Here is a 27,013-nt window from a genome sequence, read left to right as displayed (position 1 = left end):
ATGCTCAACATTGTCTAGCTTGAATATTCTAGAAAAAAAATACAAATTGGAATTCTATATTTAACAAGCTTTCCATCTACACATATTTTGTCCAAATATTGACTTTGTGTTATAACAGCCAGCAAATACCACTCCATGTTTTCCTTTGTAGTAATAAAGCTATTATTTAGCTAACCCAAAGAATTAAATCTTCAATCACTATCATTTTTACAGTGAGTGACATGCATGACTGTCTTGTGTTTCTCATTCATTTTATAAATTGTAAAATTATCTTCTTTCATCTTTTTGACCAGCTGTTTCAATCATGAAAGCTCACCTAATTCTATAGAGCAATCAGCTCTTATCACCTTTTTGTTGATTCCAAACATATTCTAGGAATAAATTTAGACATCAAGAACAATATTCAGATGAGACACCAACATCAACAGCTTGTGGCTTTCAATAGCATCTGTCATCCTGTCTTTGAGAAGGCTATATTCAGACCCTCCATGCTTTTTCTGTTCATTTATAAAACTGTGACCTTTTATCTTCCTTATCCACACACTTCAAAGAAATAAGATCTTTATGTAATTGTGTGGTTAAATTATTTGAAAAAGAAGTATATTCCCAGTCCACCCAGAGGAGGGGTTGGACTTGGTATTTTAGCTTGTCCATTGTTTTCATGGATGTTTAGAGAGAGACTATAGTTTAACAGTTATTTATGGGCAATGGATATTTAGTTTTTGGAATTAATCTAGTGTAGACTGTATGAGTAGTGGCAGCAATTTAAACTAATTTTTGTGATTATCCTGAATATTAAATTTGGTATAGGTTCTTAGATAGAGAAACAGATGTTTCTATGATCTGTGTTTTATAACTGTAAATAAATAAACTCCTTCTGTTAATTAGGTCAGCTATCCATCAAATAGTTTGCATGCCATGCTCATATTAGGTTTTTTAATAACATTTGAGATGTTGATGTTTACAGCATACCTGATTAAGAAATGTGTTTATGAAAAAGGCAGGATGCAAGAAGGATTTATGAATAATAGACCAAAGAACCTTACAACTATGGATCTTGAACTGCAAAGCTAGAATCTAGATTTCCCCATTATTCAGGCCTATCTCTATTTTCTTTGCTACTGAAACTTAACTCAATTTCCCTTGAATATGGTATAAATATGAATATGCACCATAAAAGAAGTATTGATTTCCTCTTTCATATACAGAATGAGCAGTTAATTCTATGGCCAATAGTAAACATGCATTTGATATCTGCATCCTCCACAGGTCAGAAAATCATATGGGCATTGTTTTTGTTCAGTTTTATCCAAGAATAATGACTCCATATACAAGTAAAAAGCAGCTGGGATGGTGAGTAATATTCTTTGGCAGAATTTAAAATTAAAATCATTTGCAGTATGTTAAAAAAAATGCTGAGACCAATGATCTGTGTTCTGCTGGACATAGGGAGAGGTACTTAGGTGCTACAATGTCTCCCTCTTCAGTTCTCTGCTGTGCAGGAGAATTCAGAGCCCCAAGTGAGGTGGCCACATATCTCCCACTTAATATATTTATAATTGTGATTCACAGAGGCCTGAAAGCTAAGTGGAGAGCCATTTAAGATGGCCAAAGGGAAATCCCAATTAAAGATGTAAGACCCAAGCCTTTCCCCTCACAGGTCATTAAACCCCTATCTCCACTCATCCATGCAATCTCCTTTGGTCTTGGCCAGAGGAGATGATCTGGTGAGCAATATGAATCTAGAGGGTAGCCTGGGTTACAGCAACCATGAAATCACTATGTTCTCTCCCTGTCACAAGGCAGGCAAATCAGTTAGCAGGGTCAAAGTTTTGGACTTCAAAAAAGAAAATTTCAACAGGTTCAGGGCAATAGTAAGGGAAGTGCTGCAGGACCAGGGACCAAAGGTGAAAGAAGTGCATGAAAAGTGATCATTCCACAAGGACATGATCCTTGAAGAACAAAAGAAGTCCATTCCCATGCAGAGGAAAGATAGCAGAAAGACTGGTAAGCACTCTTGGCTTAATGGGGATATCATGGTCCTCTTGAAAAAGAAGAAAGAGGCATAAAAACAATGGGAATTTGGGACAGTCTCCAAGGAGGACAATACAACAATGTTCCGCACTTGTAGGGAACAGATTAGAAAAGCTAAGGCAGCGACTGAATTTAAACTAGCAACAGAAATCAAGGATAATAATATGTCCTTCTTTAGGTATGTAGGGAACAGGAGGAAAACAAATGGTAGTGTGGGGCCATTGCTTAACAACTCAGGACAGCTTGTTACTAACACTCAGGAGAAAACTGAACTCCTGAATGACTACTTTGCTTCACTATTTCACTGGACTAAGGGGAAAATCATAGTAGATATGTTTCAGAATGGGCATGGTGGGAATGACTGCCTTCCTATTGTTGACGGTGAGTTGGTACATGATCAATTAGAAAAGTTAGACATTTATAATTCAGCAGGACTAAATGAACTTCATCCAGCAGTGCTGAAGAAGCTGGATGAAGTAATTGTGGGACCCTCTGGCAAAACCCTTCCAAAACTTGTGGCGCTTGGGAGAGATCCCTGAAGAGTGGAAGAGGGCCAATGTTGTGCCCATCTTCAAGAAGGGGAGGGAAGAGGACATGGAAAACTATAGACCAATTAGCTTAACTTCTATCCCAGGGAGAATCCTGGAAAAAATCATCAAGGAGTCTATGTGCAATATGTCTGCAGAAGGTAGGATTCTGAATGACAACCAGCACGGCTTTGTCACAGGCAGGTCTTTTCTCACCAATTTCATCTCCTTCTACAACCAGGTAACTCACTACCTGGATAAAAGAGAGGAAGTCGACTTTGTATACCTAGACTTCCAAAAGGCTTTTGATCTGGTATCCCAGGATGTTTTCAGGGGAAAATTGAAGGATTGCAGGCTTAACTGCTTGACAGCTTGGCGGGTAGGAAGCTGGCTGTGGGGTAGGACCCAGAGAGTTGTAATGAATGGATCTGTGTCATCCTGGTGAGAAGTGGCCAGTGGTGCCCCTCAAGGCAGTGTTTCCCAACCAGTGTCCTGCAGCACAAAAGTGTGCCGTCAGAAATAAACAGGTGTGCCATGGAATTTTACCATGGCAATGAGCTATAATAGGTATGAGGATGGGGAATGCCTTAACAGGTGTGCCGCAGAAATTTTTTATTAATGTAAGTGTGCCTTGGGTTGGAAAAGTTTGGGAAACACTGCCTCAGGGGTCCGTGCTTGGTCCAGTGCTTTTCAACATCTTTATCAAGGATTTGGATGTGGGGGTAAAGAGCTCACTGGCCAAGTTCATGGATGACACCAAGTTACTGGAGTGTGGTAAAGCAAAAACTCCCAGAGTCCATACCAATCTGACCATGGGGTAAAATTCCTTCCTGACCTAAATATGCGCAGTCTAATCCTGAACAGAGGAGGAAGACCCTCTAGCTATGAAATTCTGGCTTTGGTTCCAGCAGGAGCAATGGCACCACATCCCAGTCAAAGTTTCCAGCCTTGGCTGTAGCCAACACCCAGTGCCTCTGAGCAAGGCTTAGAAACACCATGACACATGTAGCAGAATAGGGAGAGAAGGGGAGGAATCAACCAGGAAAGCCCAGAAGCATAGGAAATACCCATAGAAGAACATGGGCATAGCAATGCCTATATCATCCCCAACCAGTAGCTTTCCAACCTTTTCTTGAACAACTCCAGCGGTGGAGAGTCACCAACTTCCCTAGGCAGTCTAATCCACTGCCTCACTGTCCTGACAATGAATGCATTTTTCTGGATATCCAATATAAACTTATTTTGCTGCAACTTCAATTCACTGAACTGTGTCCTCCTCTCTGCGGCAAGACAGAAAAGGTGATTTCTCTCTTCTTTATGGCAGCCCTTCAAGTATTTGGACTGTGAGCTTCTGCTCTGCACTGTGCACTTCCATTATTCACAGATTTGTTTTATGTATAAAAGGTGTTTTTGGCACTTACATGCAGATAGCAATTCAGCTTCTTCTGCAGTATGGACACATAAGCATACATGAACATACTGAATATGTACAGTAGGCTGTTCACTGGCCAGGTAATTACTCAGTTATGTGTGCATACTCATTTTGGCTATTTATCTGTTTCTAAATTGCAAAACCATAGCTGACTAACAGGTGCTAGAGTCTGGAGGAGAACCTTCTTGTGTTTTATCCCCCAGGATTGAGTGGATAGGGCACTTGCCCAGGATCCCAGAGTCTTGGGCTCTAGCCCCACCTTGCCCAGAGGGGATTTAAACCTGCAATCTTTTTGACTTTTCAGTACAGTACTCTAAGCATTACACCATAAATTAGAAATTATCCAGCCTGCTTACCAGTGCTTTTGAGATTTTTCCCCTTGAGAGGGAGGTATGCAGGGCAAGGAAAAAGAAAGCAACCTAGAGAGCGTGTGGTTCAGTGAGTGAGACACATAGTGACCTCAAAGGGAGCAGGCCATGGGTTTTATGTTGAATGCATACCCCTGCCCCTGCCCCTGCCCTGCAAAGGAGCAGGAACCTGTATACTTCACTCATTCAATTTATATAATGAAAGTTAAATGGAAGAAGCAGAGGCTCAGCCTCAATGGGAACACTGGGGAGATGACTAGTTTATGTCTGACCTGTGGAATGGGGGCTAGACCACTGTGCTGGGAAATCAGAGAAAGACAGATCCACAACCTGACAGGTGAGGGGAGCCTGGAACCACATACCCTAACAGCTTACCTATTGTGCTTTTTCCTGGACTTACACTTGTGTATATGAATGCATACCTGGTTAGCCCATAGTCTACTATACATTTTCAATCCATGTGCACATACTCACATGTGCATACCATAGGAGAAGTTGAATTGCTATCAGTACATAAGTGTCAAAAGCATCATTTAGGTAGCTAGAAAGCAGCCACTTAGATGCACAAAGGGAAGTAGAATATCACCCACATCGCCACAAAGACCTTGCAATCTAAATATGGAAGTAAATAGCTGTTATTAGCCCTATTTTAGAGACAGAAAATTGAGACATGGAGAGATTAGGTGACTTGAAAGAGTGCACAGGAAGTCTGTGCTAGAGTTTACTGTTGAACCCAGATAGGATCTGAATTCTAGTCTTATGCTTGAACTAGAAAATTATCCTTCTTTAAAAGTCTTTCAGAAACCTTCATTCAGATTGTCACACTCTTTTCCTATATTTTCTCAAACAGTCAGATGCTCCATGCTCAAATAACCAGTTTTAGGCAGGCAGGCATAACTATTGGCCATGTAAATAATGTGCAGATTAATGTAATTACATTTGAATAGCTCAGAAAATCTGGAGCATGATATCAGCCAGGCTGCTATTCTCTTCTAGATGGCATGAAAGAGGAAAGAAAAATAATAGGTGTTCCTTCCCCTCTGTAGATATGGGGAAAATACATTAAAAATACTGATGCTGCTCAAACTAAGAGATAGGAATAAAGACATGGGAGCAAGAATTACAGATAATTAATATCAAGCTTATCTCTTTGGTCCAATGCTGAATAATGTTGCATGCCCCCAGTTCTCAATGAAGTAAAATACACAGCACCTAGTCCTGCTAGCGGATTGTAGTTGGCAGCAAAGATATGGAAGAAGGTAAGCAGTCTAGAGTACCAAAAAACAGGTTATAAATTATATAGAGAAGCTAGATGTTTGAAATTGACAGGCCTGGATGGGATGTACCCTAGAGTACTCAAGGAATTGGCTGAGGTAAATTCAGAGCCGTTAGCTGTCCTCTTTCAGAATTTATGGAAGTTGGGTGAGGTCCTGGATGACCGGACAAGGGAAAAAATAGTGCCCATGTTTAAAAAAGAGAAGGAGGATCCAGAAAACTACAGAGTAATCAGCCTGACCTCAACACCTGGTAGGATCATCAACCAGATCCTCAAGGAATCTATTATGAAGCACCTAAGGGAGAACAAGGGTGAACAGGATGATCAGGAACAGTCATCATAAATTCTCTAAGAGCAAGTCATGCCTAACCAATCTGACCTAGGGATTACAATAGACTATAACCTGAATATAAATTAACAGTGAGCTCTTGTTGCCAAAAAATTAAAAAAAAAAAAAGCCTGCAGTGCACTGAAGCCAAAGATAGAAGTTACATTTCTCATGTAATTTTGCCCCTGAAAGCACTCTACAGCCATGCCATGACACTCATGCATGGCTGTAGACCATTTTAAAGTGGCTGATCATGTGAAAAATTAACCCTCCTCAAATGAGGTATTAGATGAAAGCAATCTAATTTAGAGTGCCTTAGGGAACTTGTGTTCCCTAGTATTAGGGTAGCTTGTCATATCTTATGCTTTAAAGTTTCACTTGTTTATAGTGGTGAATTACAGTTTTGATTAAAGTTTTCTTTTATATTCAGCCTTATTTAATCATTGCTTAAGTTCTCTATAGTCTTGTTATTACCTGAACTTTTCATTTTGCTGGTGTCTGCAATATCAGCTGGCCTTGCCTCTTGCAAGCAGCTTATGGCCTTGAGTTTGCTCGCATGATGGTTCTTTCCTTTTTTATCAGTGAGAAGTTTTTCTAACACAACACAATAATAGTTTTGTTACCAGCTCAAATTAACTGAACCTGGCACTAGCAGGCTGAATCAGAGGGATGAAATGATTGGATATGTTAATGAAAGGTGATAAGAAAGACCAATGGACAATGCCCAAAATAAGACACCGGAAAAAGGCCGAAGTAAGAGGTGTGCTCATGATGAGTCTGTTGAACAAAGGAATATGCTGGCTATATATAAAAATTTTGGATAAAATTTCCCTTTGAGAGGGGAAATTTATATGATAAAATATGGACAATATGCTGACTGCAGAGAGACTAATCTGAAAGCAAGACGTCATCAAAGGAGTGAAGTTAAAGAAAAGCATAAAAGGGGGCAGCAAGGAAATTAAGTGTTGTCATCATCAACATAAATCCAGCCTTTAGCATCCATCTGGACCATACCATCCAATGACACACCCTTTGCTTCAGGAACTGTGTGGCCAGCCTTTTCTGTTGAGCAAAGTAACATCTGGGATTGGGTGAGATCATTGTACTGTTTTTCTCTCTCTGAATATAAAAACAGCTAAGATAATACTTGTTGTATGAATAAAATTAGACTTTGATTTTAGGACACTGAGTTGTCTGTGTTCATATTTCACATTCCATTCAAGGGTTAATTGTGCTTTAACAATCCCTAAGCACTATCTAGTGGTCAGTAGTGCTAACACTAGGGTTAATTTTTCATGCAATCATGAAAGGGGTCATAAGGGAGGGGAGAGGAGGGAGGGACAAATCAGCAACTGATCCTTTAGTGAGCTGCTGGCTGCCCAGCCTCAGCAGGGGGTGGGGAGTGGATTGGAGCCCCGCTCCATGGTCCTCCCCTCCCCTAGCCCCCATAGCTGTGATACTGAGGGGAGCCAGGCTGGGTCTGCAAGGCAGGGGGGCTTCGATCCACACCTCCATTCCCTCCACCTTTGATCAGGCAAGCTGGCAGTTCATGAAGGGAGCAGCTCCCTGCTGCAGGTTTTCCCCTCCCTCTTCCTCCCTACCTCCCTGATGACAGCCCTGGAGCTGAGAGTGGGGGTGGGGCTGGGGAGAAGGGTTCCTCAACTCAATAGGCAGCCTCACTACCCAACAGGCAAACATTGGTTGGGTTGGGGGGGCACTCTAGTTCATAGCATTTTATGTAAAGCACCATGAGTTAGAGTGGGGGCCTGAACATCTGTCAACTCCCTCTGTTATATCAACAGGTGTGTCACCTGTAAATGAAGAAAAGTGATTCTTCTGCTCTCTTTTGCACTGCTGAGGCCTCATCTGAAGTACTGTGTCCAGTTTTGGGCCCCACAGTTCAAGAAAGATGTGGAGAGATTGCAGAGAGTCCAGTGCAGAGTAACAAAAATGATTAGGGGTCTGGGAGACAAGATTTATAAGGAAAGGCTGAAATTAATAGGTTTATTTAGTCTGGAGAAGAGAACACTAAGGGGGATTCAAAGGCCCATGTTAGGTTTAAATTTACTTCTAGGACACACAGTTCCACAAGTTAATCAATCTCCATTGACCCATTTTGACCAGTTTGCATCCTGCTTCAGGGGGCACCCTGTGGAAAGCCAGGAACCTCCTGATGTACAGGCACATGGACATAGAGTGGTAGACTGTAGGACTGCGTGAAGCTCCAGAAGCTTTACTCTGCAGTAGCACCAGTGAATACATTTTAAGTGACACTACTGAGCAGTAGCCTAAAACTACTAGGGCTGTGCTAAGCTTCGGTCGCTGATTCGATTTGGAGGAGATTCGGCCCGATTTGGCAGCCAAAACTGCAAATCTGAATTGAATCAGGAGACCAATTAACGGGTCCGAATCAATTCAAATCTCTCTGAACCAATTCAGAAAAGATTCAGACAGCTTCGGAGATTCAGGCAGTCCCTGCTTGCTGCCACAGGGAGCTGGACCCAGACTCTATGCTGGTAAGTAGGGGGCAGGGGAGGGAGGATGTAAAAGGGGAGAGGGGACCATGGAGGGACCCCTGCCAGGCCCCATCCCCTGCCTACTTCCCCAGCCCCCCCAAACACTCTCTGACACCTGCCCACTGTCCCAGGCCCCCCCCATGGCTGCCCTGCCTGGCCCCAGTTCCTGGCTCTTTAAAAAAAAGCCCCTATTCACCAGCTGCTGCCAGGCAAGGTGGGGGGTGATCCCCAATGCCCCCCACCACTCCACACTGCATAGGGAGCTCTGCCATGAGCCCCTGAACCCCCACTCACTTCCACAGACCCTCCATGGCTTCCATGTCTGCCCCAGCTCCCAACTCTTAAAAAAAATAAATAAAAAGGCCCACACTCATGGGATGCTGCTGCAGCTGTCAGGGCTTCTGGGGGCTTGTGGAAGAGACTCCCACTCATTCTGGGGCACTGGGGGGTAGCGGAGATAGCCCCCCTCACCTGGCAGGAGCCAATGAGTCTGAACTTTTTTTTTTTTTTAAATAGCTGGGTGCTTGGGCCGGGAGAGGCAGCCATGGGGGAGCTGGGAGAGTGGGCAGGGGCTAGGGGGCTTGTGGCAGAACTCCCTATGCAGGGTGGGGCAGTGGGGTCCAGCGGGGATCAACCCCCGCCTGGTAGCAGCCAGTGAGTGCCGGCCTTTTTTTTCAAAGAGCTGGGAGCTGGGGCCGAGCGAGGCGGGACAGCCATTGACAGGGCTGGGAGAGTGGGCGGGGGATGGGGCTGATTAAGAAATTCAGCCAATTTGGCTGCGGCTGAATCTCCAAATCAGATTTGGCCGAATCAATTTGGGACAGTGATTCAAATCACCAAATAGGATCACTGTCCTTCAAATCAGCTGAATCTGAATCCGAAGCAAATTCTCACAGACCTAGTAGACTATGTGAAAATGGCCCTAGTACAATTCACATAGCCACTTCACACAGGCCTAGTAGACTATGTGAGAATGGCTGTAAGCTAATTCCAGACCTACTACGAGAAATCAGTAGTAGAGGATGGAGAAGATGCGGCCAAAGCCACCTGGCACAGAGACACTTGGCACAGGATCTTCCAACTCCCTCCTAGTGGGGAAGTGAGAAAGAGAAAGAGACAAATGGAAGTGAGGACAGCAACAGCAACAACAGTAATGATTCCTCCAGCAGGAGCTAGAGTGTCAGAAACATGGAAAACAGGTGAACTGAGTCGGTGACCCCACAATGCAGGGCTCATGGGGATGAAAGGAATGGGCTGCCTGGTCTGATGGACCAGCATTTTGGTGTGTGTGGTGTGCAGATGTGGATATTGTAACGATTTCAGGGGACCAGTGGGTCTTTCTACAGGTGCGTGGGATCGCAGGTGTGGATATTGTAACGGGTTATGGTTTGTCTTTGTAGTGTGATACTATGAGTGTAGGTATATGTAACCATATATATATATACTAGCCAATTGCCCATCATGAATGATGGAGCATTTCAGGGAGATCTTACATCCTCCCCCTCCCCCCACCCCCACAAGTCACCCTTTGGGGCTGGCTATGTAAACCAGGAGTGGGCAATTATGTTGAGTGGAGGGCCACTTACCAAGTTCTGGCAATCTGTTGAGGGTCACATGGGTAGCTCTGCCCCTTGGCAGGTGCCCTACCCTCTGGTCGCCATTTTGTGACCACCCTGTAACCCCTAACCTTTGCCACCAGAAGTCCCTCCCCTTGGCCCCAGAAGTACTCCTTTCAGCAAGGGATCTTGCCATCTTAGAACCAGAAAAATAACAAATTATACTCTAAAAAGGAAACATTTATAGAATTCATTAATTTGCTTTCAAAAAATATGTTTGTGCCAATTTACATGTGTTTGTGTAGTGTACATAGAGGTGATTGCACAACACCTTAAAATGAAGTCTTACTCCTGTATATTGTGGGGGTGAGTATAGGTTTGTGGGGGATGTCACAACCCAAGGGTGTGATTTTTTTTTGTTTGTGTGTGCTTCGGCACTGCTGAATTATTTTCCCGCCGTTTGTAGCTTTCTTTGCAGGGTGCATTTCTTCGTTGCAACATAGAAATGCACGTTGCAAGAAGTTCCCGCCATTTGTATTTAAATTCGTGCCCCACTATTGGTCAGTTCTAAATTATTCCTATGTGGCGGCTAGCGATTGGCTTGCTAGCCGTATAAGAGGCTTGAGTGGTTTCCGCCCAAGTCGGAGAACTTTGAGTACGCTGCAGAGTGCCTCTAAGGAGATTTGACTTGCGGCTAAGCTGATCGATAGACTGATCACCTATCAATTCTTCTCCCCATCACCGAACGATCCCTTGACGTACCCTTCCCTGTGCGCAAAAGTTCCACGGAGCCTCAACAACTTCATGTGAGTGAATTGTGAGTTCTGTCCGAGTCCTAAAACTAGGATTTAAGCAAAGTATTCCTGAAAACGTTCCAGCCTACACCGCAACCATCTTCGGTGTAAGTAAATAATCTTAAACAACCATTAAGTGTCCGTGCCTAATTCTAGCGTGCCGCCTGCCTTCCCCGACCCAGTGTGTCCGGGCTGCTGGCCACAGCCCACGGTGCAAAAAATGGGCCTCGGATCATTCCCGGCCCGCACAGGGGACTGTGGGTGTGTGCGTATGTGGGGTGAAAGAGCATATGCGTGTGCATGTGTGGATATGTGTGGTGTGGGTGAGTATGGGTTTTGTGGCAGTCTGTGTGTATAGCAGTACAAGGGGAGTGTGGTTGCATGTGTATGGTGTGGTGTGTGTGTGGGACTCACCCTATGAACACACACACACCCCATACACTCTGCCCCTGCCTGCACACACACAACCCACCCATCCACCCAGCCCCTGGCTGCACACCCACACCCACTCACACATTGTGCTCCTGGCTTCACATCCACACCCACATCCAACCCCTGGCTGCACAACCACACCCACTCACCTATTTTGCTCCTGGCTGCACACCCACACCCACCCACCCAGCCCCTGACTCCACAATCACATCCATCCATCCATTCTGCCTCTAGCTCCACACCCACAAACCACTCTGCCCCTGGCTGCACAACCACACACACACACGCACACTGCCACTAGCTGCACACACACCCACCACACACTACACACATACCCTACCGGGGAAACTCTGTGCTCCCTGGTCCCACAACACAGCCAGACCATGTGGTGCCAACAGTGCCAGCAGGCAGGAAGTGCAATGGCTAGGGGTGGGCTAGGCTGCTCAGTCTTGCTGAGGCTCCCGCTGGGTCCTAGTGCCCCTGGCTCCTGTCAGCTTTGACAGGAACCAGGGGCAAGTCAATATAATACTAAAGCCTAAGGGCTCCCTCTACCTCCCTGCCTGAGTGGGTGGGGCCTGTGCAGACAATTGCCACCTGCCTTCTCCAGGGCACATGCACAGTTGGCCCCCAGCATTACAGACAGACAGATGGAAGCACTAAGTCTTTTATTATATTATAATAGATATATATTTTTCCAAAAAACAGAAACTCTTCGTCAACTTTTGGATGAAGGGTGAAGGCAACATGATAAGGCTTCATTCAAATTGGAGCCACAGTTGGATCCAGTTAAATGGCACAGGCTGGCCCTTATAGGCATCAAGCTGTTCATCAAAGACTTTGCTGAAATCCCTTAGGACATTTTGTAAAATGTGCCTCGTGAGGCCATGCACTCTTCTTAATTTGACATCCAATGGTTCAAAACATTCTCCTCCTAATAAGCTCGCCCTCTAATCCTTGGCAATTATTGGGACCCCTTGTTCATGATCATAGTGGATATTTACATAGCATGTAACCTTCAAACCAGTTTGTTTGTTATAATTTAAAAGTTTGGCTTCGCAAAATACTTGGACACAATAGGTGGACAGCTTCTAGGCCATAATGAATGTGTACATGTCTTCTGAAAATGAAGGTAAACTTGGATACTGAGTCTATCTCCATAGCACAGAGAGCACTTTGGAGAATCACAGTTGTGTAGGTCTTCTTTTGTGGGGTTGTTGTTTCCACATTATTAACAAATGAAGTAGTGTAGGCATCGGGGGGCAATTCACATGCTAGTATTTCATTCAAATCAACAATAGTTTTAGTGGTAACTGGAGGCACACTCCCCTTGGTCACCTGCTTCCCAGATGTCTGGAACTTCAGATGATACACATTCAATGTGACCCTTGCACTGGCAATGACAACAGTTGTCATCATGGAAATGGCACATATCACATCTGTGCTTTTCCCCACAGCTATAGCAGCTTCTTTAGGAAGAGGGAATTGTATTCTTGTGCACAGATGGTGCCTTCCTGGGAGATTTCTCCCTATAACGTTCTTGGTATGTCTCAAGCTGATGTCAGTTTTGCTGATGACACTTGGATTTCCCTTAAATGGAGTAAAGCAGCTTCATATGCAAGGGCTTCTTCTTGAGCCATGGCAAATGTTAAGTTACGCTTTGCAAGAAGTCTATATTGTAGGGCTTTGTCTTGAATTCCACACATAAGATGATCCCTAAGAAGAGATTAAAAACTTGTACCAAAATTGCAGTTCTCAAACAATCAACAAAAGTCTGCTATGTATGCAGCAATTCCTTCTTCTGGCAATTGTGGTATGACTTGTTACAGACTTTGGCTGGGAATACAAGTGAACAAATAATCTCAAAAGTCTTTGAGCTCATGATGCATTTTGGTTATTATCAGTAATCTTATTCCCTTCCAGATAGAAGTCTAGCCAATCAGCATAAGTGTCCCAGATGGATAAATTGGACCATCAAATTCTTTAATGTGGCTCACGGTAGCCATATTAGAGAGCAACTGCAAAGGCCAACACATGGGAGGAAAAGAGCCCCAGCCCTTTCTCACGTTCAGCACAGATCACTGCAAGTTTTTCTTTTGACTGAAGCACTGGAAGCATTCCTACTCACCAGGATCCATCCTTGTTGTATATCTGCAGGGTTTTTGTCCTAGAGAGATTACACAGGGAAGAACATGGGGACTGCCTTTATTATCAACAACTAACTACCCATAACACTAAAGCAGAAAAGAAAACAGCAACACAAGATAATACAATTTAAGGGGCACCCTCTGCTTTTGGAGTACAGAACACATATGCATATACCCAATACACAACAATGTGGACAGATTACAAAGAGTCCACTGGAGAACAGCTCAAATGATTAGGGGCCTGGGAGGTAAGACTTATAAGGTAATGCTGAAAGAGGCACGGTTATTTAGTCTAGAGGAGAGAAGACTGAGAGGGTATTTCATATATTTCATAGTTTTCATAGACATTAGGGCTGGAAGCGAACCTACCCCAGGGGAAGGAAGTCAGCTGGGGTCACAGGATCCCAGCAAGATAAACATCCAATCAACTCTTAAAGGAGTCCAGAGTAAGTGCTTGCACCACCTCTGGCAGCAGTCTGTTCAAGGCCTTGGGGGCTCAGACAGTAAAGAAGTTCCTCCTTATGTCCAGCCTGAAATAGTCTTGGAGGAGTTTGTGACCATTTGACTTTGTCATTCCATGGAGCGCTCTGGTGAACAGGTGCTACCCCAGATCCTGATGTACACCTCTTGTATACTTATAGGCAGCTACCAGGTCCTCCCTAAGCCTGCACTTTTCCAGGCTTAAGAGTCCCATGGCTCTCAGCTTCTCAAAAGGTCTGTTTTCCTGCCCTCTGATCATGTGTGTGGCTCTCCTCTGGATTCTCTCAAGCTCCTCCATGTCCTTTTAAATTGTGGAGCCCAGAATTGGATGCAGTACTCTAGCTGCAGCCTCATCAAGGCCAAATACAGCGGGAGGATGACATCCTGGGATTTGCTAGAGAAGTATCTATGGATGCAAGCCAGAGTTTTGCTCACTTTGCCAGCTGCAACATCACATTGGTGACTCATAGTCATCTTGTGGTCAATCATGACACCCAAGTCCCTTTCGGCCATGGTGCTAGCAAGTGTAGCACTGTCGATCATATAAGCATGCTACGGGTTTTTCTTCCCAAGGTGGAGTACCTTGCATTTTTCAGTGTTGAAGGCCATCAGGTTTTCATCTGCCCATTTTCTGAGCCTGTCAAGGTCAGCCTGGATCATCATCCTATCCATGGGTGTGGACGCTTTACCCTAAAGCTTGGTGTCATCAGTGAACTTGCCAATCTACTTCTGATACAAATGTCAACATCATTAATGAAAATGTTGAAAAGAATAGGTCCAAGGACAGAGCCTTGGGGGATCCCACTGGTCACGGTGTACCACAATGATTGACTTCCATGAACTACCACTCTCTGGGTCCGACCTCAGAGCCAATTCCCCAGCCAGTGGACTGTGATGTAGCCGAGGCCACAGTTGGCCAGGTTTTCCATGAGATGATCATGGAATACCAAATTGAAAGCTTTTTAAAAATCAAGATATATGATGCCAATCTCTTCTCCCTTGTCCATGTGATCTGTCACCTGGTCGTAGAAGGAGATGAGATTGGTCAGGCAAGACCTACATGCAAGAAACCTGTGCTGGCTATCCCTCTGGAAGTTGCCTTCAGCCAGTTTGTCAAGAATAGTCTCTCTGATGATTTTTTCCAAGATCTTCCCTGGGACAGAGGTCAGGCTGATGGGCCTGTAGTTCCCCAGATCTAGTTTCCTCCCTTTCTTGAAGATAGGTACCACGCTGGCCTTGTTCCAATCTTTGGCCACTTTGCCTGAGCACCACGAGTTCTCAAAGATCTGTTCCAGTGGCAGAGCTATGATGCTTGCCAGCTCCTTAAGTACTCTGGGGTGTAAGCTATCTGGGCCAGCTGACTTGAAGGTGTCCAGCCTCTCAAGGTGTTCCTTCATATGGTCAACATTGATGAAGGGTAACAATTCTCCCTCACCCTGGTCATCCCGTACCGTATTGAGCAGGGCAGTCCCTTGGGGCTGGTGAAAACCCAATGCAAAATACCCGTTAAGCAGATTGACTTTTTCCTGGGCGTCAGTTGTCAGTTGACCCATATGGTTTAGCAGGGGTCCAATGTTGCCCTTGCTTTTCCTCCAGCTCCCTACATACCTAAAAAGGACTTTTTATTGTCCTTGATACATATATCCATTTGATAACTCTTCAAATACCTGAAGTGTCAGAATAGAGATGATAGAAAGGGGGGTTTCTCTGTGGGTGTAGGTGACAGGACTAGGATCAATGGCTTGAAGCTTCTTCAGGGAAAAATTATATTGGAGATTAGGAGGAACTTTCTGACTATGAGGGTGGTCAAACATTTGAACAGGCTATTTACAGAAATTGTGGAATCTCCATCCTTGGAAATTTTCAAGCATGAGTTGAATATACACTTAGCTGGGATAATTTAGTCAGGGATGATCCTACCTTGAGCAGAGGGTTGGGCCAAATGATCTCATGATATCCCCTCCAGCTATTTTCCTCTGATCCTACCCCTTCCAATTCATTAATGAAGTATAACTCTATGAGCATTTAGTACTAGAAATATAGATTCCTTCCAGGAGCTGGTCATTTGACTTTAATAAAATTATTCTAAGCACTGTTCCTGGTAATATAGTTGTTTGTATGCTAGAACCCCAATCCTGTGTTATGTGAATCAGAGCTTTATAGGTTCCTTGAACTGCCTTCCAACAGAAGGCTTGCTTGAGTAAGGACTGCAGGATCAAGCACTATTTCTGGCACATGTCACAACACTCTATTTGTATCACAATCTTAATTATTTAGCAACAATGATTGGTTACTTCATTTCTCCTACTTGCTTCTGTAGACAAGGTTTTGTAATCTTTGTTCTATTGTCATAGTCCTATAGTTTGCATGGGGTACAAAAAATAAGTCCCATCATACAGAGCATTTTGTGTAAAGCCTGTCTACAGTACAGTACATTATTTTTATTGTGTATGCCATAATCTTTCATCTCAGATATTATAGAAAATAAGATAGAAAACAGAGCTTTTGATAAAGTGTCCAATCCACAGTACACAAAGAACAAGCAGCTAAAGGTAATTTAAACAGGACATGAGGAAGTCTCATTTGCTTTTCATGGCAGGAAGAAATCAATGTTTTGATATTGTTTTGGCACTGAACTCTGAAATTCAGACATGAGAGCTAAAGGGCCTGTCACTTTGAGAGCTAATCCACACACCAAAGGAGTTTTTAACAAATAGGTAGCGACTCACTTCAGTGCATGAACAGAAATAAATAAAAGTTTCACATGGAAATCAGGTTTAAGTCTTTCTAAATGTAAAGTGAAATTTCCAATTGCTTTTGACAAGGTGGGAAAACAGACAGGGTCATAGTGTAAATGGAGTATAATGTGTACAATTAAATTATTGTGGGTCAGTTCCCTGTCAGCAAAGTTTTACATTGATGGTAACTTGGAAATAAATAATAGCCGAGAGAACAGATGTAACCTAGAAAGGAAAAACATGGAAATGAAAAATTAACTTTGAAAAAAGTAAACAAGTGACAATTAAGTGTCCTAGTGAGAGGCTGTATGGCATGGTTTTATAGACTGTATAACATGGTATATTGCAGCTCACCCTGGATTTATAATATGTCTTGATAAAACATTGTAGCAAAACAAAACTTTCCCTGGACATTTTTGGGGCTTAAAAACAGATTTCCTCATTTAGGGGTGCTAGACATATTTAGATATCTAAAAAAATTACAGTCACTGGGCTCCTTACCTACATTTCTGGATTAAGTGCTTCTATTCTAGTTCTTAAACTGAGGCATCTTCATTTCCTACTTTCTTCCCTTGCCTGCAAGTAGTTTAAATCAGAGAGAAATGTCTAAGTCTCTTGGATGGACACCTTAGGTCAAGCTCACTGACTTTTTCTTTCTCAGGAAGGTCAGCCTGAAACATGATTCCTATTGGGTTAACTGACAGGGTAGGAAGGTTAACAACATGTAAATCAGCCCCCCTCATTTACCTCTGCTGTTTCTGGATAAACTGAGTTATCTGCTATGGTGAAAGATTCCTTGTAAGGATGTGGACAGACATGAGACACAAAATATTTGAAATGCTGTTTAAACTGCAAGGGTGCATGCCCACGAGCAATGGTGTGCATTTCCTGCAAGACAATAGTAGTGGCATATATTTGTGTCACTGCTATTTGTCCCTGGGCACATGCCTGCATGTGCAATCTGGCACACAGAAAAGGGACCCAGGTGGGGTAGGAGAGGCAGCCTTCCCTGGGGTCCTGGGGGTCTCCTGGGGCAGCAGCAGCACCAAGCCAGCCACTTGGAGTCCAACCAACAGCCATAGCATGTCTCTGTCTGGCCAGGCTCCAATTTCTGGGGAGTGCACACTGTCACCCCCTTTAGCAGGGTTTTCTTTTTACACTCTGTCAAAAAAACCACCATGTTGCATATTAGCAGTGCAGCACATTTGTACGTGTGCCACATGCAGTTTGCGGCACCTCAAACAGCTTTGAAACACCGCAAACCACATGTGCTCCTGGGATACGCCCCAAGTGTCCAGACATACAAGTCAAATTTAAACAGTTTAAACTTTCTGGAGCACTTCAAAACTATACTTGGATACTCCGGTGTTATCTTGAACCTGTTCTCTGTAAGCCATTTCAGTGTCATGTGTGGACGCAAAGCTTTCTGCAACTAATATCTGGATGCTCCCCTAGGCATCCCACACTGCATCATTCCTCCACCCTCCCTCTCCCCCCCTCAATCCCTTCACAATCACTGACTGTTCTGGTAATGTTCACTGCTTAGGAGGATTGGGAAAATGCTCCTGCTTTTAGGTGAAGAACAATTAACAATTAGTGGTCCAGTTCACATTGATGAAGCATGAATTTGAGAGTGTACTGTGTTATTAAGTTCCATTATGGAGTGCCTTGGTTTTCCCTCACTCAGCAGTTGACAGATCTTTATCCTTAACAGTGCACTAGACCACTCACCAACCTTACTGTGTGTGTGTGTTGTGGGGGGGAAGGAGGAAATAATTGAAATTAATAAAGCAGCTCTCTAAGGAAAGTGTTTTTTAAACGTGCAGCTTGAGGCAGAGATCTTGTGCAGCCCCTGGAATACCCAGAGGCCTAAGAATACAGAAGCAGGGGTCGAAGCAACCCTTCTCCCCCACCTCCATACAGCCAATGGGGGTCTTCCTCCCAGCTCTAGAAAGCGTGGGAAAACTCCAAGCACTTGCCACTAGGAGGCTGCTGAACTAGATACCCACTCACCGGATACTCACAGCACTACAATGCCTAAAAAGAAACTTCTACTTAACACCCTAGGGCACAGTGCACCTCTGAACCATGATAATCGTGGACCAATTTCCAATCAGTGACATTCTTGGAAAGATTCACTTGTTATGTGTGCCTGCACCCTCATTGACCAGCTTTGGAGAGGGATGATATCAGTAAAAGGCAATAGAAACTATCATCTCTTCAAAGGAGCTAAACCAGTACATAGCCAAGGAAATCCTATGAATTTCCCCATGTAGAGTTTCTTGCACATTCTTCTATCAGGGAGATACTCACCTCAAATACCAATAGCACAACTACGGGGGGGGGGGGAGGTGACCAGGACATCAGGCGCACATGCTGACTTCTAGGGGGCATAGAAAGCGCAGCCCCTGCCCTGCTGGCTTAGCTGCCACTGCTGCTGCCAGGGCACAGAACATCCCAGCTACTTGTAAGTCACATACATTCCTAGCACCTGATGAAATAGGTTCATGCCTACAAAAGCTTATGCCTCTCTGGAGCAATTAGTCTCTAAGGTGCTGTGCTGCCCTGCCCTGCCTTCTGCCTGAATGCAGACTAACATGATTAACTACCTCTATCCATATGAATACTGTTAGGACCAATCAATAATCAACTGTCAGATCTTCAGTGAGTGCAGATGTAGTTCGGGATCTTCTGGAAGGGCTAGCCATTTTAAAATCTCCACCCAAGGATGTTGAGGGAGATGGCAGGGGTCATTGCAGAGCCCTTGGCCTGGCTGTAAGAGCATTCATGGTCATCTGGCCAGGTGCCAGGGGATTGGAAACTGGCTAATGTGGTCCCAATTTTCAAAAAAGGGAGGAAGGAGGACCCAAGTAACTATAGGCCTGTAAGCCTCACCTCGGTGCTCGGGAAGATCTTGGAGAGGATCATCAAGGAGCACATCTGTGGGGGGCCTGCAAGGGAGATCATGCTCAAGGGCAGTTAGCAAGGGTTCATCAAGGGCAGGTCCTGCCTGACCAACCTGATTGCCTTTTATGACCAAGTAACTGAATCCTTGGATGATGGTGTCACCGTGGATGTAGACTTTCTAGATTTTAAGAAGGCCTTTGACATTGTCTCTCACCCCATCCTCATCAATAAATTAAGCGACTGTGGCATTGATGCCTACACAGTTCGATGGGTAAAAAATTGGCTGATGGGGCACACCCAGAGAGTAGTGGTGGACGGGTTGTACTCAACCTGGTGAGATGTGAGCAGTGGGGTACCCCAGGGCTCGGTCCTCGGGCCCGCACTGTTTAATATCTTCATCAGCGACTTGATGAGGGGGTGGAAAGCATGCTGTCCAAGTTTGCTGATGACGCTAAGATGTAGGGTGAGGTGGACACACTTGAAGGGAGAGAGAGGCTGCAACTAGATTTAGACAGACTACAAAAGCGGGCAGATGAGAATAGGATGGGGTCAACATAGACAAATGCAGGGTGCTGCACCTTGGGAGAAGGAATCTACAGCATACATACAGGCTGGGGAGTTCCCTTCTTGGAAGCACAGAGGTGGAAAGGGATCTTGGAGTCATTATTGACTCCAAGATGAACATGAGCCGCCAATGCCAGACCGCAGCCAACAAGGCCAGCCATACCTTGTCATGCATCCAAAGGTGCATCTCAAGCCGGTCCAGAGAGGTGATACTCCCCCTCTATGCGACTTTGGTCAGGCCGCAGTTGGAGTACTGCATCCAGTACTGGGCGCCGCACTTCAAAAGGGATGTGGCCAGCCTGGAGAGGGTTCAGAGGAGGGCCACCTGCTTGGTGAGAGGGCAGCAGGACAGGCCCTACGAGGAGAGACTGAAGGACCTGAACCTGTTCAGCCTCAGCAAAAGGAGGCTGAGGAGAGACCTAGTGGCTGCCTACAAGCTCATCAGGGGAGATCAACAGTAAATAGGTAGAGCCCTTTTCTCTCCAGCACCACCTGGGGTGATGAGGAACAATGGTAATAAGCTGATGGAGAATAGGTTTAGGTTAGAGACCAGAAGGCAATATTTTACAGTTAGGGTGGCCAAAATCTGGAACCAACTTCCCAGGGAAGTGGTTCTTGCCCCTACATTGGGCAAATTCAACAGGAGGTTGGATGACCACTTGTCTGGGGTCTTGTGAACCCAGCATTCATTCCTGCCTATGGCAGGGATTCAGGCTAGATGATCTGTTCAGGTCCCTCCTGATCCTAGCTACTATGAAACTATGAACCTCATCATAATTTCATGAGGCTTCAGAGGCTACCTCTGGAGCCATCCCTGCAGCTTATCTTCTCCCTACTCACTGATTCAACCGTAGTGAGGTTTTTTGTGATGGCAGGATGCTGCAGATATGACTTTTGCTTCTGGATCAAAGATCAACTTAAATGCATACAGCCTAGTTACGGAGTTTAAGAATATAATCTAGCTCAGTATCCCCTTCTCAAAAAAGCTTACAGTCTAAGTCTATGGCTGATGCAATGAGGGGAGGTAAGCATTTTGAGGATGGAAGAAAGGAAAACAAAGATAACAGCAATAAAAGCATGTAGCTGTTTTGCCTATTGGTGCACTCCTGAATGTTGTTTCAGAAAGGGGTGCCAACTGGTCTATAGTAAAGAAATCTGAATTATTCATTGTAAATAAATTATCTGAGCACTGCAGTTTTTTTGTTCCTAAACTGATCTTGATTCCTGAAGATGTGGGGCGGGGGTGGAGTGTTTCTTTACATGAATAGCTAAGAAGTAGGGCTCTGTGAAATTTCACCAGCCGTTTCATTTTGACACTGTTTTGACTCATTTTGGGGGTCAAAACACCATAATTGAAATGAAACAAACGGCTTCAAAATAGCCTCAAAACAAAATGAGGCTAATCAAAATGTTTCAAAAGTTGAAACATTTCAACCATAGTGCTGGGGATGCAAAGTCAGTCCAGCTGGGCTGAGTTCCCCTCCCCAGCACCACCATCATGCTGGGGAAACGCAGCCCAGCTGGGCAACAAATGCACTGGGGAAATCAACTCACCCAGCTGGGCTGAAATCCCATCCCTGGCACCACCATCATGTTGGGGAAACTCAGCCCAGCTGGGCTGAGTTCCCAACCCCAGTGTAACTATCACACTGGGAAAATGAACTCAGCCTAGCTGGGCTGGGTTCCCATCCCCAGCACCACCACTGCTGGGCTGACAATGACCAGATCTAGCGCCGGGGATGGCAACTCAGGCCAGGTGGGGTGACTTCCCATCCCTGGCCGATCTAGCAAAACGTCGAAGCAGAGGCGAAACAGCCTCACTGTTTCAATGAAGCAAAACAGAGCAGCTGTTTTGAATCAGAATAAAATTCAATGTGAAACACTGTTCCATGGAAACCTCAAAACTCAAGGTGAAATGGAATGGTGCCATTTCATACAGCCCTACTAAGCAGTTTGTGTAGGGTAAATATTTCTGATTTCAGCTTATGTGTTGTTCATGAGTAAATGCTCTGAACATTTGTGACTTGTCATGAAAATCATATAGTATTGTCTTTGTTTCCTAATCAGATGAAAACAACTTACAAGAGGATAAGTCACAACTGATAAAGAGTGACAAACACTGGGACTTTTTGTTCACTTATGAATATAGGGTTTTGTATAAAATGGAGCTATTCCCCAAACATGCATGTAAATGAAAATCTCTTTGGTGAATATCCATCATTAACAAAATAAGGAAGTCTCAACTTGGCTGAAGTGAATAGGCATTTTTAATTCAAAATTGTTTTCAGTGCTGTTTTGCTAATATTTGACCAGCTCTGATTTTGTTGAAGTACATCTTAAGACAGAGAGAATTGAAGGATGAGTAACAACATGAGGGAAAAAAACCTAAATAGTAAAGCTAATCAAAAGCTAAGTATAACAAAAACCATGGATATTTAGCCAGATTGCTAATTAGCTGTTTAAGCATGAATTCCCTAAAGAACATTTAGAGTAAAAGACATCACTGAAAAGTATGTCTACAGGAATGAAAGGCTTTTAGTCTAAAAGTGTTTATTTGGATGTCCTAATTAGCCCATTTAAGCAAACCTAAGATAAGAAGCAAGTATAAATTATGTTGTTATCAATAAAAACATACCTTTTTAACCAGTTTCCTTCATTATTTCACTTTTTCTTTCTAATTTGAATCTGGGGAGACATCTATCCACAACCATTTTCTATGCCAGTCACGAAGCACAGTTAAGTTGTTTTCAGGCAACTTTACAAGATCTGAGCAAGCTCAGATCCCTGGTTCAACTTTCCTTTTATGTCACAGATATTAGCATCAAACAAGAAGTCTTTGCTTTTTCTTTAATTATAAATATAGATGAGGAATTTTGTGAGATCTGAAAGCACTCAGCAAAAGTATCATGAAAATGTCTGCTTGGACAGTGTTTACTGTAGCCAAAAAAAAAAATGCTTATATTTCAGTTGGCTTGGATCAGTTGACTTGGTAAACAAAGTATCCAAAGAGAAGTCTACACTGGAAATATATCTAGGCCTAAACTTGCTAACACTTGACCATGTAGTATTAGGTGTGGCAATATAGTTTAGTCATAGAGTTATAGAGAAATAAGACTGGAAGGGGCCTCCAGAGGTCACATTGTCCAGCCCCCTGCCAGAGGCAGGATCATCCCTATCCAGGCCATCCCTTACAAACCATAATCTAACTTTACATAAGACCACAACAAACCATGACACAACACAGACCCAATCTGCTACAGGTAAAGCAGGGTAACCATGACAGCCAATGCCCTGCTTCTATGAAATGTTGTAAATATATGCTCAAGAGACCTCAGGTAGAGGGGCCTAGAGTCTGTACCAATCTGATCATGAGGTAAATATGGCAATCCTGATCCCAGATATGGCAATCACCCTGACCCTGAGCAGAAGAGCAACACCCTTTAGCCAGGAACCTCTGGCTTTGCTCTTAGCAGGAAAATTGGCACAGCCCAGTTGAAGTCCCCAGCCTTATCTATAGCCAATACCCAATGCCTCTGAGGGAGGCTTAAAAATACCCTTAAAATACAAATGTAACAAAACAAGGCATGGGGGGGGGGTGGGGCAGGAGCAACCAGCAAAGTCTAGAAGAATGAAAAATACCCATGGTAGAGCATAGGTATAGATTCCCCTAGATCATCCCCGACCAGGAGCTATCCATACCTTCTTGAACATCTCCGGTGCTGGAGAACCCACAACTTCCCTAGGCAGTCTATTCCACTGCCTCACAATGAAGACGTTTTTCCAAATGTCCAGTCTAAATATACTTTGCTGCAACTTCAAGACATTGGTCTGCATCCTCCTCTGCAGCAAGAGAGACAAGGTGCTTTCCCTCATCTTTATAGCAGCCTTTCAAGTATTTAAAGACTTCTGTCATGTCCTCTCCGTAGTGCCTTTTCTGAAAGCTGAACATGCCTCGCTCCTTCAGCTTTCTCCTCATATGACTTGCCTTCCAAGTCCTTGATCATCTTTATTGCCTGCCTCTACACCCTCTATAATTTCTCCATGTCCCTTTTAAGATGTGGAGCCTAGAACAGTATGTAGTACTCCAGATGAGGCCTAACCAGTGCTGAGTAGAGAGGCACTATCCCTTCCCGTGTCTTGCACCTAGTGCTTCTATAGTCACCTTTGTGCAACTGCATCAGACTGTAGACTCATATTGAGTATATGATCTACCAAGACTCCCAGGTTCTTTTCCACAGTCCAGTCAGGTGTCACCCATTTTATATTTGTTTCTTATTTTTCCTCCAGACATGCAGCACTTTGCATTTGTCCACATAGAACTTCATCCTGTTAGCTCTAGCCCAGCTTTCCGATCTGTCAATATCCTGAATTGCACTCAAATCCCCAGTGTGTTCACTGCCCTTACCAGTTTTGTGTTGCCTAACTCTAAGCCATATATAACAAATTTGTCTGACAGCCAGGACACTGCTGCACAGGTATGGTTTTCAGCTGATCCTGCAGGCCCAGGAGTTGAATGTTTCTCTTTTCCCAGGTATCATTACTGTGGCTGCAACTATTACACAGATCCTGCTGTAGCACACAGACCTGAGCTTGATTCATCATTCAAGTATATCTGCCACCATCCTGAATAAAAATGTACCAAGCCCTAATAAGAAGTGTTAAACATCCAGTGTACCTTCAGGAAGAAATTCCTCAGTCTTGGTAATAGGCTTATAATAGTGAACACTTGCCATTGTAAATATGATCTTTAGTCCAACCACAATGGAAGCACCTTTTATCACTACACTTTTTCTGACAATAAATAGTTGTCTACACAGGTGAAAATTACATTTGTTTAAAAGGCCTAAGAAGAACCTCTTTTTTCAACCCAATAACACCCCCACTAATAGTCAAATGACAAAATTTAGACAAATTGAGATGTTTGATGAAAACTTACATTCCATGTCACCAATTATAGGCACTGTGGGTAAAGTAAATTTTAATACCGATTTATCAAATCCACAGTTAAAGAAATCCTTACTTTTGATTTCAACTTGAATGAGAGTTTTAACTCCCCACCTGGATTTCTCCTCCCAGGAGATAAGAGCCAGGTCCATGAAACAGTCCGACAATGGGAAAATGAAGGCAATAAGCATGCCCCAGACTATTCAACTCACAGGGCGTGTCCACATACGCAAGCACATGCATTTGCAGCAGCTCAAATAGAAGTGGTGCAAATTTGAGCTGGGGCTTTTTGCCTCAGCGCATATGCTCGGACATGCACTTTGGTGTGGAGCAAGTTGTGCCACTAGGGGCAAAATAACCCTGCCTGGCTCCTCCCAGATCTTCAGCCAGGGGAAGCTAGAGCCTGGGGCCAGCACCTGTGCTATCCCCAGCAGTATAAAAAGCTGCCCTGGAAAGTAGCTCAGGGCTACTAGCTCTCAGGAGCTTCTGGGGCCCAGCCAGTTGGTACCTGTGGATACTACCCCTTGTGCCAGCTGGACTGCTGAAGCAGCCCTGACAGTTCTCTGAACCCTCTACCCACTGCAGCAGTCTGGCAGTGGGGGCTGCTGCCTGGCTGTGACCTGCTGTGTACCTGCCAGACTTGGATGGGGACTGCAGAGCCAGTAAAGGCATCTGTCCCTCTGGGCCAGCTACCAGTGGACTGCAGTTGCAGGGTTGGCCTTTGTGCGGCACTACTGGCATTTGTGCCTCCTGCCTGGCCATTTGGGCAGCTATCACCTGGAAGATGTTCCAGGTGTGGTGGCTTGCTTTGAACTGTCAAAGCATGTCCTCCTGGCCCCATTTGTCCAGGAGGTCAGCCACAGCCAGATGGGTCCAAGGTGCCAGCTCTGAGCAAGCAAGGTCCTGCCACTGGCCTCCCTAGCAGGAATTCTGGTGCTCCCTATTGGAAAACTGAAAAATCCCTGACAAAAAAATCCCCAAATCACTCTCTAAAGTAACCCAAAATCCATGTTCCTCCAGAAGTAAAACAAAAGACCACTATAAAGACAGAGACAGAGACAGCGATCAGTTGGACAGTGTTTTATTGATATATCTACAGTGTTAAAGCAAGTCTCTTATCATAATAATAAAGTGAATTCTAAATGCAGGTTTCATGAATTCATGAATATATATTTTGTTGCCCTCCCACAGGGCAATGGCCCCCACACAAGGGGTTGGTCCCCCACACAGGGCTATAGCCTCCCAACATGGGGTTCAGTCCCTACACAAGGGGTACACCCCCCAACAGGGGGTTTAGCCCTTACACAAAGGGTCCAGCCCCCCAAAAGGGGTTCAGACCCCCAACAGGCAGATCACTCCCACAAGGGGTACAGCCCCCCAACAGGGGGTTCATCCCCCACACAAGGGGTACGGCCCCCCAAAGGGGGCCAAATGGCCCTGCAGGAACTACCACCCCACCTGTAAGATCCACATGCCCCACCCCAGCCCCGCAATTGCTGCCCAACCTGGCCCCATCCCCCACCAGCTGCTGCAGACTCCCAATGGCTGCCCCACCCAGCCCGACCCCCCCCACTCCCCCAGACCCCCCCAATGGCTTCCCCACCAAGCCCCACCCCCCAACTTGCACCCCCAGGCTCCCAAGGCTACCTCCACAATCCCAGGCACCATGACTTGGTGTGGGGGGGGCAGGGGTGGGGGAGTTTGAGGGGATGGGGCCAGACAGAGCAGGAGTTGGCGGGCTCAGGGGGGCTGGCAGGGAGAGGGGCTGGCCATGGCAGGGGTCGGGGGGCTAGTGGGGGCTGGCAGGGGGAGGGGCCAGCCATGGTAGAGTATGGGGGAGGGTGGGGCTGGCGGGGGGGGGAGGATCCAGCTCTGGTAGGGGTCAGGGGCCCCGGGGGGGCTGGCAGGGGGAGGGGCTGTCCCTGGCAGATGTCAGGGGGCTGTCGGGGTAGGGGCCGGCCGCTTCAGGGCTC

The sequence above is a fragment of the Alligator mississippiensis genome, chromosome 4 (genome assembly GCF_030867095.1).
Source record: "Alligator mississippiensis isolate rAllMis1 chromosome 4, rAllMis1, whole genome shotgun sequence".
Taxonomy (NCBI): domain Eukaryota; kingdom Metazoa; phylum Chordata; order Crocodylia; family Alligatoridae; genus Alligator; species Alligator mississippiensis.
Note: the sequence above shows the minus strand (reverse complement) of the source record.